Source organism: Pomacea canaliculata, linkage group LG3 (assembly GCF_003073045.1).
Source record: "Pomacea canaliculata isolate SZHN2017 linkage group LG3, ASM307304v1, whole genome shotgun sequence".
NCBI lineage: Eukaryota > Metazoa > Mollusca > Gastropoda > Architaenioglossa > Ampullariidae > Pomacea > Pomacea canaliculata.
Window position 1 is genome coordinate 23,200,016 of NC_037592.1, and position 11,666 is coordinate 23,211,681.

Genomic DNA, 11,666 nt, shown 5'->3' on the forward strand with positions numbered 1-11,666 from the left:
TTCGGGATGATTGTTTCATTGCTCGTGCACCTTTCATACACATTTTTACAGACATTTCAACACCCTTTTCTCTTCTTCCTCCGCCTTGCTTCCGCCCTCCTTTTCTCTATTCTTCTGTTTCCGCTTTTTTCCATCCTCTTTTTTCTTTTCTTCTTTTCATTTTTTGGGCTGACATTGATGTGGTGTGAAAGTGCTTCCACCTAGTGGTCATTTTACACTATGAGGGGATTGGGATGAGGAGAAAACCGGAGAAGATCTCAGATGGCTGGTCCTGCGAACAGGTGTCAAAGAGAGTGTCCCGAGACGAGATCTGAACCCAAGCCTCTCATTGCAGAGGTAACAAACGGCGCTCCACAATTTTCCGGTGTCGTACGAAGTCTTTAGACGTTTAAAAACATTTTCGAAAAGCTTGTGGTCATTTTCCGAAGAACTAATTAATATCGATTCTTATTTCCTGCCTACATGCAAAGTTTGTCTCTCCTTCTGCATATTTAACGCTAAAATACTCAACGTGTGAAAGAATGGGAAATGAGAATCCGTTTAATATACGTATGAAAATACTCCAAGAAATCATCAGATTTAATGTGTGAAAGCATTACCCATAAATATCTTATAAATTAAACTGTCATTGTCTGTTGTTTTCGAGTAACTTGTGATAATACTGCCCTTGATGATCTCAACGAATGTGTCAAAGGTGTGTCCCCAGGCTTCATCCTACAATGCGAACCTGGAATTCCAGCCTTTCAATTATGTGAACAAAATCTTTGTGAACAGTTATAATACCTAAGCAATGCTCTCTGATTGTTCAGCAGTCCCTCACTGACCGAGTGATACCAGGACAAGGGCAACCAGGACGGTCACATGACAGACAAGAGATCCCAGAGGTGAAGGTCGTGACTCGGAAGGAGAGAAGCAGGGAAGAGAGAGGAGGGGAGCGGAAGTGGTGAGACACACATAAGACTCTCAGGAACGACGGTGTTTGTGGTGCTTGTGCTGACCTCTTGACCCGTAATAATACCCTAGCGCAGGGAGAGAACAGTGCAAACACTGGGACAAGCAAACGAGGATAACGCCTTCAGAATGAGCTGGCAAACAGTTTTACTCACAGAATAATGCTGAGAGGGATGAAAGAATAAAAATGCCCACATCTTCAAAGGAAATAGTTTTCTTACGGCAATACTTGAAACTTGAAAATGTTTATTTTTAAATAATAATGTCACGAAGGCTTCGGTTGTGCTGCTAACCAGGTTATGGTTACAATGTCTTCTGTTATGTATAACATCACCAAAAAAAAAAAAACCGAAAAGAAAACAAAACGGTTGAATCAGACAGATGTTGCTGTCACAATCAAGGGCGGACAAGAAGTTGGATTGATGTATTCGTGCAATTTTCTTTCCTTTGAGAAAACACCCGCTCAGAAATGCCCTGTACGCCCTCGCGCACTCACCCTTCTGGCTGTTCATTGTTAGCAACCCTATCTGTCTATCAAGCGCACATTCACATCCATGTACATACTCACCAACATATATCTATGTGTACACACACTGTCAGAATGCATTCAAGCACGCGCACCCATACCCACACCCATTCTTACATTCATACGCATAACCAACACATACACATATATGGAGAGGAACCAGGCGGCCATCCGTCCCATCCAAAAAAAAAACTGAGGAGGCAAGAATGGGAATGCCCTTCACTGCCAGCATGGAGTCTGCATTTTCTTCCGCCACTGACACACTCTTTCACACAGACACACACACACTTGCCAACGGGCAGCCCACAACTAACCCTCCGCGTTGAAGCGAACACTGGTCGGTTTCCTCCCGTGGGCAGGCGCCTGGCCAAGATGTGAAGGAGGGCGGAATGACCACTTCATAACGAAAGAGCTGTCATGCACGCGCTACACAGGCGCTGCGCGTGTGAGGCACAGCTACCGTCAGGCTCCGTGGAACCCCTCCTGCCGAGGTCGCCAGGCCAACACAAGCGGGAAATTGAGTTCTGGAACGGAAAAATGATTTCTTAAGTCCTTCAAGGACAAGGGTAAAGGACCATGAGCAAAAAATCCTTGAAGAGGAAAATAGAATCAGGTTGTGAAAAAATTGGTGGTGTTGAGTGGGGGAAGGGGGCTAGGGAAATCTTGAGGGGTGGGGGGGTCGCGCTGGTTATGTTACTGTTGCTCCTGTTGTCATGTCATCGTCATCATCTTGGTCTTCAAAGTATGTCAATATACTGTCAGTATAGATATATATGTCGTACTGGGGATAATATCATTTTTGTCCAATATACAGAAGGAAAATGTTCTTGTGTTCTGTTCGAATGACAAAGGCAACAGTGCTCTTGGGGTGCAATCCACCCGGTCCACAGGACCCTGTAACTGTTCTGCGAACCCGTATGGTGGCGTGAGAGCGGTATGACCACTCTTTGCTACTCCATCTCTATTCTAGCCGGGGCAATTGAACTTACTGTCTTGTGGGAATTTGGGGTAAGATAAAGACCCAAGAGAGTAAACTCCTTCATCAAATCGGGATCCTATCACAGCATCACTAGGCTTCTCACGGGGAAAGTATCGACCACGGCTTAGTGCCCACCTGTTCTCCACCAGGACAACCCATCGGTTGAAGGATATCGACTGTGGTCCGGTTGTAGAGGTGATGGGCGCCATCAAGTGTATAAGTCTAGAGGAAAGACTGGATAATCGACAGAGAGGAAAATTGTAACGGATCTCTAGAGGCCTCATCGGCAAGTACCAGCGAGAAATGTGTTTCTGGAGCCAACCAGCTGTAAAGCTGAGAGAAGGTGCATTAGCATGTACAAGGAATGCTCGCACGTGAGTCGTGACTCCATTTAAAACAACTCACTCAGTAGCTGGTGGTACCCGTGGGACTAGCAGAAGTCAGATGACCAGGCTTTGGTGAGACAGTAGCTGTGACAGGATCTAGAAATTTGGAGAGGAACCAGAAATGAGCACAATGGAGTTGGTAGGAGCTGTCATCAGCTGTACACACATTTCCAGAAGGATGAACTCCACAAAGTGGAGGAGTTTCATGAAGCGGAACATTGCGAAGTGGACTTATCACTTCTAAAGTTTGCATGAAACCATTGTCAAAGAATTCATGATGAGAACGACAAGATCGGCTCTGACTCCTAGCAGAAATGTATAGGAATGGTAGGTAAAACTTGGTGAAAACAATAGTACGAGCCTAACACTTGTAAAGTTTGCATAAAATCATTGTCTCACCTCGACTCCCTCGCAAAGAATTCATGATGAGAACTTGGCACTGAACAGATTATTTGGTCCTAATATAATTCTCCTTCTGCCGAAGCGTGTCAAATACAGCATCAACAAGACCAATCGTACCCAGGGTCTGACATAGGATCTGACCTAGGCAGTGGCCATAACCCTGTCTTAACGAGCTGGAAGTTCAATCTGAAGGCGACACACCGCTAAACCAGCCCCTGAATTCACTTTGAAACTGCGAGAACCAAACGTTGCGAAGATCCCCAAATCTTAAATTGGACATGACTAATTTGAACATGGCAGGCTGTGATGTAGACACCTTCGCTAGAAACATAAGAGAGAAGCTACTTCACAGGTTCTAGGAGGCGAGGGAAGAAGAAACAACATGGGTCGCAAAAGATATCCTTAATCTCTGAGAGGCAAGAAGATATATGAAGGGGAAAAAAAGAAACCCGAGCATATACAAATTTCAAAGTAGTGAATTGTGACATCAGACAGAGGATGAAAACAGCTCAATAAAAGACAGCAATGGCCACCCTCTCACAACAGGGACTGTTGTACTCAGCCGATTGACTGAATATTGTAACGACTTCAACAACTAACTTGCGGGGTGGATATCGGTGGAACTATTCCCGGTGCTGGGGCTGTCTTGTTATAGTACCTTGGGGTGAGATTCGACTCCGAATAGAGCCAGTGGAAGGAAAAACTGACTGGTAATGGTAAAGGAGTGGATTGGTCGTTTCACGCAGGACCTGATCACCACCACTCCAGTTAGGACTAACCGGGGAGTCCTATCAACCGCTGCGTCTACCCAGTTGCTCTCCATGACCACCGGCATAGCTGGTACCACTCGCAGCAACCTCAATGTACACGCACTGTCTTTTTTTCCCAATGTTTGCATCTATATAGCTAATCACACGGAATGAGTGCATCAATAATGATGTTGGCAGCAGAGGTGGTAGTGGTAACGATGATGGCGACAATGCTACTGTCAACGAGACGCCGATGATTAACATAAACAGAACCAATGTGATTATTCTGATGTCGTCGACGACGCTAGAAATGTCGATCAAAAGCAAGACATGACATAGCCTCAACTAACAGTGTAAAATTTGCTGAAAGTTGTCACGAATGAAAAGATATTCACACGAAAAAGATCTCCTGACGCTGGATGTAGTCAATGCTCTTCCCAATACAGTCTCCCTTTTCCAGTCTCACTGGTTTTTGTTTATTATTGTTTTTTTCATTCATTTTTGTTCTCTTTGCAATTGTAACTGCTCTAACACGTCTGGCAGCAGACGTAGAGGCCAGGATAAAACCTGAATCACACCAAACCGGATGTTACGTTTGCCGTGTGACGTGCGCAGCAGGCGACCTTTATCACTGTAATCCTTCCGTTATCAACCGTCAGTGCCTGCTTTTTGAGGGGCGGTGTCAAAATGGTGTGGCACTCTCCTGCGACACTTGTAATTCAACTCTGGAATCAAGACCACTCCCTAGAGCTGTAAACAGTTGTTGCAGGATTTGACAACAATCATCATCAGGACTAATAGTATCACCACCACCAGCCGTGATAGTCTAGTGGTTAGGACCTTGCGTTGTGGCCGCAATAACCCCGGTTCGAATCCGGGTCACGGCAAGGAAATTTTTTTTTTATTCCTCACATGAGTGTAATACAGCCGCGTGTTTCTTTTTCTGTCGCAGAGCAATGTCGACAATACTAAGACATCTTTCGTTTTACTTATTTGTTTATTTGTTTAATTGCTTCGTAAAAATACATTATTTGGGTCCGACATCATGATAAAGTCAAGCACAGAAGTATCGGGTACGCTCTTATTACTATCATTGAACAGTGGGTTGTGCCTGAAAACCTGAACAGGGAAACTCAGTGAACCATGTAGTTGTGTACCGTTAATGAACTGCCTTTGATGATTAGCGATGTTTGCTGGGTTTTTGTTATTTTTTACATCGATTACGAGTAACGCACTCGCGCAGTTATTTCTTGTCACTGTTACTGTTTCGATTCTCTAGCAATGCAGGCGACTCGGGTATGTCTCCACTCGCAACCCGCGAGGTTTGGGAATCTATTGATACTAGAGTTCTCCTCCTCCACCAGCCGTGATAGTCTAGTGGTTAGGACCTTGCGTTGTGGCCGCAATAACCCCGGTTCGAATCCGGGTCACGGCAAGATTTTTTTCTTCTCTAATGTGAAACAATTTGTTCTAGAATAAAAATTAATTACATCGTTAGTTTTTTTCAAGACCATATAAACGGCGAAATTATGTTTTCTCATTCTGATGGATAAATAATAAATTTTATAATCTGATTTCTCTTCCCCTAACTCTCTCCACCTTTTCCCCTCGTCGTCTTGCCCACCCCGTTACACCTCAATACACCCGGACTGCCGCTAGGCGGCGCAGTGACTGCAAGTTTTGTGTGAAGAAAGCTCCACCCGTCGCTCGCCTAACGCTGTGCACACACACGGGGGTCAACACCATCAGCGGACACCTAGCGTACGGAAAACGCTCGCCGGACGGAAAGCGCTCGCCGGAAACGGCGAGATTAGTGCAAGGCAAGCACGGCGAATAATAACGAAGGCAGACAAACAGCGCCAGCGGGTCGTCAGTGCATGGCACCATCGATTCCCCGGGCTCGGAGAAGAGGGTAGATGAGGGGTGGGTGGTGAGCTTTGTCCAGCGGGAGTAAGGACAGGGTAGTGTGGAAGGGGGGAAGCTGAGCTCCACGGAGGAAATGGTGCGGGTGATTAGCTTTAGCGTTTCTTAGGTGTTAAAGTGCGTCGATGAGAGCTCTAAATGGTTGTGAATTACTAATCTGTTAGCCTACTCGACCATTAACAGAATCGCATTGATGTAGCACTGGACTGTTCTAAAACTTTCTTTCTTTCATTAGTGTTTGAATATTTCTTTGTTGTTTTGTTTTGTTTTTTTAATTTGTAGCTGGCAGCTCACTTGGAAAGTCGGATATCAATACACCTCTTTTTTTAATTTTTGAATATGTGTGTGTTGCTTGAGTGAGTAGGTATAAGTGTGTTTGAGGATTTGGACACGCACAAACAAACACGCCCACCATCACCACCCACCATCGACTCTGTCAACAAGTCACTCATCTTCAATATCCAGCTCACAAAATTCTCCCCCGACATTTAAAATTCCTCTAATGCGGCGACTATTTACTTAAAGCTTAAATTCGGGGTAAAGCCCCGATAACCACTCTCTCCACTTCCCTTGACCCCTTCCTCTCACCTCTCGCCACCTCCACCTTTCTTTCTGTCCGGGCTGTTTCCTTCAACAGATGAGATTAAAAGGACGCACAAATGCAACGTCTGGTGTGTGTGCGCCCACGTGCATAATGTCTTGTCGTGCATTAAAGACTCGTGGACTGCGGAATAGTTGTGCGAATGATGAGCGGAGCTCAGTGCAAGTTGTTGTTTTCCCAAATCTGAACTTTCCATTCCCAGATATATTCGCCTACAAACATCACCATGTACAGAAAGGGATGGGGGAGGGGTTCAACAACACAAAGGTCAGGTTAGTGCATAAGTACATGTATGTTGTGAAAGCCTTAGTTAAGTTAGGAACATGCTAATCAGACTTATGGTGCTGTGATGACTGTGACCTCTTTCTGTGCATGCTGATGTACTTTGAGGTCAAAAGTTGAAGGTGTGATGATGGGGGGATAGTATCTTACGTTGAACTTTATGTAGCCATTCGAAAAAAAAATATGTTTCACCATCCCTACCTTACTAAGTCTTTAAGTGTGTCTTGAAACCGTTTCCTTTTTTGTCTGTCCTGGCGCGTGCGATACTCGCGATACCCGGGTTAGAGCCAGGGTTAATTATATTTCCTCGTCTGCTAGCTTCATCGCTAGAAAAAATATGTTATAGCACACAACATCAGCAATAATGTAACAGTGAATGGATGAATGTAATTAAACTAGAATAATGAGTGAATGAAACTCATTAAAATATAGAAATAACGGAATAAAGCTTGTTAAAACATAATAATGGGTGAATGAAACTAATTAAAAGAGTGTGAAAGTCTTCGGGGGAAAAACCCTATTTTTATTTGCGAGGTCTAAGCCTTCAAAACCCGGATTCTCACCTGTGCACACAGGTAGTGATCAAACATGGTGACGTCACGCCAGGTGATATATTTCATCCTAATTAACGGGTGCTTTAGCTCTGCCAGAAGCTGCATCCTTGATGACCTAAGAATATTTGTGTGAAATGATTTTGAGAAAGAAAGAACTCGTAAAAGCGGCACAAACAAACAAAGACAAAGACTGTGCAGGGATCGAAAGAGACAGTGAGTGACGAGAAGTGGTTCGCTGCTAAAGGGTAAAGCCAGCCAAGCGTGACTGCGATCAAAACGCTGCGCGATGTTGCAGTTGTTGTCTTCATCGGCACAATTACCTCTTTCATCAAATCTCTAGAGCTGTCGTCTCCGCTGACCCAACGGAGAAAGTCAACTGGTGGAATCGCTAGGCTGCACTTTCGTCTCCATCGACAGCACGGAGCTCGGCAGCAGCAGCAGCAGCCCGGCCCCACCTTCCTCGGCCAGGGATCGATGCTCGCACACGTCAGCCCTCGGTTGTTGTTGTCGTCACTGTGACGATGCAGTTTTGCGCAGCCCCGTTTTTGACGAAATTGCTAGGGCGGGGTGTGTGCAACGGCCGCTCCTTTGCTCTTTGCTGCATCACGTGCAGCTTGCACACACAACCAAACACACTGCGCACGTGCGTGCACATCCTTGCACGTGTATGTCCATGTGTGTGTGTGTTTTACGTGTATGTAAGTCTTAGCACTCTTGTGAGCACGTGTGTTGGTTTATGCATTTTTATGATTCTTTGTGCGTGTTAGTGTGTGAGAGAGAGAAGGAGGGAGAGGGAGGGAGAGGGATGTTAGCGCCCTCGTTCGAACGCCTCCTCGGTGGCCGTTCCCCAATTCTACGGTCTATTCCGTGACATTTGCGTCTAATTTTCGCCATTTATTGTAGCGCATGTTCATATCTGCTTTCAGAAAATGTCAATCCCCCTCCAGCATCGTGAGGTGATCTGTCATGCACATAGTCTTATGACATTCTACCGTTCACACACTCTTATAACACTCCGACATAAACTCTTAAGACATTGTCACGTGTACGTTGTCTTACAACATTCTCACACTCACTTTAAAACACACGGGCAACATCTTATGACATTCTAAATTATTCATCCTAGCCTGCAAACAGCCTTATAACGGAGTGTGTTATGTAAATATTTTATGAGAGTTATGACGAGTAACATGCGTGTAACATCGTGGCAATGATCATTTGCATTAAGTTCCAAATGTCAGAATAATGTCAAGCGTGTCGGTTTACCACCTCTGTCCTATGTCCTCCGTTACGCCGTCAGTTGACTAAGCTCCTGCCATTGCAAGTTTGTTATTCCTATAGTTACGACACCCGTGGCTGTGACATGTGTCGCAATCCGTATACAGTAAACGTTCCACTGCAGTGTGGTGCAACGATACGCTGCCGTCGATACGCTTGACAGCCTCTTCCCCTGGCGACACCCGGTCTGTCCAACGTCGCCGCCTCTTGGACTATCTGCACGCACCGTGTGTCCCTTTGACCGCAACATCGTCCACGCACACTGTGACCACATCTACATAGTCAGGCATAACAGCCGGAGCCACGCCAACAGTCGCCGTCTGCAGGCTCCTCCACCTCCCTAACCGTTCTCTAGATGACTGTAGGGAGGAGTAGCTATCGCAGAGAGAGAGAGAGAGCCGGTCAGCAAAATCTGTTGGCCAAAGACTTTTTCTGGGAGCCTTTCCCGCTCCGATCCCCTTCACACCTACACACACTATAATATCAATCCCCCCCCCCAACACCACAATAATATCAATACCCCACACACACACCTAAACATACTAATAATACCAATACCTCCCACCTACACATACTAATTATATCAACAGCCCCCAACACACACCCCTACACGTTAAAACCATTAGCATCCCCACACCTATATTAGTAACATTAGCTACCCCCCCCCTACTATAAATAAACTCTTCGTGCTTGAACACACTACTGTGTGCGGGAATTTCTTTTTCTTTCCCCTTTTTCGTCTTCTTCCGTATTTCTTTCTCTCGCTCCTTTCAAGTCTGTGGCCGGTTGGCTGGCCGGTTGACAGGACGGCTGTAACATGGTTCGTTGGCTTCAAATGATCTGGCGCTGGCTGGCGCTGTGGGACTGCTCATCAAAGGAAAACACAAACACTGTTACGTGTCGTTATCTTTCCACCTCACCTGACCTCTGCCCTCTCAACTGGACATAAAGGTCCAAGAGAAGTGACAAACGGGAAAGCGTTAGGCATTTTTAACTCGAGTTTATGTTGCATAAAAGGAACTCTCCTATATGGAAGAGCTGATAAGAACGCCGAGGCAGACGAGCACTGGTGTTGTAAATCATGTCTGGACCAAGGCTTGAGGCCTTATACACACATGCAATCAGTGAGTTTGTGTACAGGCCAGAAGGCTGTCGGTTCCAGACTTTACCCGGTCTAAAAACAGAAAAACTCACAGCCAGCATTCCCTTGTGATGTATCATAACACATAAAAAAAAATCGAAGGATTGATAAAGATAGAGCTCCGCCTTCCATAAGAAGCGACTGAGCCACAGTGAACCACTTGCATCCAGACATTGGAACCCTTTTAGCTTTAGCTACAAATACACATGTACACTCCGTATTAAGCATTCTCGAAACCTTTAGCTATAGAGACATGTACAGTTGTACGCTCTACACCACGCTGGTCCGGCGCATCACGTGACCATTGACCTCTTTAATGTATGTAATGCAAGTTTCTAGTACCTTAAAAAAAATGTCTCTCAAGTGTCTCGCAACCGACTTTACTGGGAGGATGGAAATCATGGAATAACATTGTGACAGTCTCGACGAAAAAACAGTTCAAGACTTCAGGACACCCGGCAGTGTAGAGGGTTAATAAAACACTCGCTTGTCACGACCGTAGGGTTCAAATCTCGTCTCGGGACACTGTACGACACCTGTTCATCCACTCAACCATTCAAATCTTATTATTTATCGCGGGCAAGCCGTTGTTTGTCAATCTGCCGACTGTTGCTTATTTCATCTTTTGCAGTCTTAATGCAGGTGCTACCGAAAACCCTTCACGTCATCTGACTCTGTAAAAACCAGCTTGAGAGAGAGATGGGGGAACAACAGCTGAGCCCACCACTGAAGCCGAGTGTTAAGAAAGAGTTTCATAACCAGGTGGAAACATCAACAGATATTTCTAGACGTTTCAAGTTGCGACAACTTTATCGGAGGATTTTCCCCCCATCCCACCACCACCACCTCCTCTTCCTAAACCCCCTTTACCCCTCCCACCCCTTCTCTTACCCGAGAGTCAGCGATTGGCAGAACTGGGGATCACATGACACCCGCTCGCGCGCGTGGGCCCATGGGGGGCGGAGTTTATTACTGCTTCCTCCAACGAAGCAGAGGCCGCGCGCTCGGCTCGCACTACTTTCGCAGCACGTCAGGAAATCCTTGTGTTGTTATCAAGCTTACAGTAGTCCCGAAAGAAAAGAAGTGGGACAAACTTCACAAGAAAGAGAAGAGGAGGAAAAGAAAGAACGAAACAAAAAAAAAAAGTAAAAAAAAAAAAAAAAAAAAAAAGACTTTGAGGGAGGGGAATGGCTACGATCGAAAACTGCCGAGAGTTAGCGAAGTCCTTTAGCGCGTTAAGAGATTGAGATGAGAAGATGAAAAAAAATTTATAGAATTCTTCGGATTCGAGTGGCAACTCTTGGAATTCGAGTTGTTATGACAGGAGAAACCAATGGGCTTTAGTGCGGAATGAGGGAGGAATCGACTGGGCGCAACTTTGGCTTTGACGCCGTGACACAACAAACGGCGAGGACGGAGGCTGCATGCAATCACCAGGACGGTTCCAGAGCTGGGGCGGGCTTTGAGTAGAGTTGTTTTTCGTGAATCCTGGAGAGCGACAACCAGCAGATTGGTCCATGCTGGAGTGTTCGGCAAACACCTGTTGCCAGGGAAGACGAGGATTATTGCATCGTCACCGCATGTTCGTCGGTCTGTAAACAAAGGAGGAAAAAGCGCCAAAAACTGAAATTTGGAAACAAGAAAAAAAACAATCAAAAAAATAACCCCGATAACTGTCAACAAGACAAAAAAAGGTATTGATTGATGAAACTAATAGGAAGTATTGCGATCAGGGATAAAAGAGAAAAAAGAAAAAGTCGTGCGGGTTGATATGTGTGCGAGTCTTTCTTGCTCCAGCAGTTGTGTCTGCAAAAGGAGGAGGAAACCCTGCTGCCAAAGTCATTAAGACTAATTAAGTGAGAAGCCGACTGGCTCGCCTGTCTAAAAGAGAAAG

At 45.5% G+C, this 11,666-nt stretch overlaps 2 non-coding genes across 2 annotated transcripts; both read left to right on the forward strand.

The window, feature by feature from the left end:
* The first annotated feature begins 4,808 nt into the window (after positions 1–4,808).
* On the forward strand, positions 4,809–4,880 carry Trnah-gug. Its single transcript has one exon. It is a non-coding gene; the product is annotated as a tRNA-His (tRNA).
* A 476-nt stretch (positions 4,881–5,356) lies between these two features.
* Trnah-gug lies at positions 5,357–5,428 on the forward strand. The gene has a single exon. It is a non-coding gene; the product is annotated as a tRNA-His (tRNA).
* Positions 5,429–11,666: the final 6,238 nt, after the last annotated feature.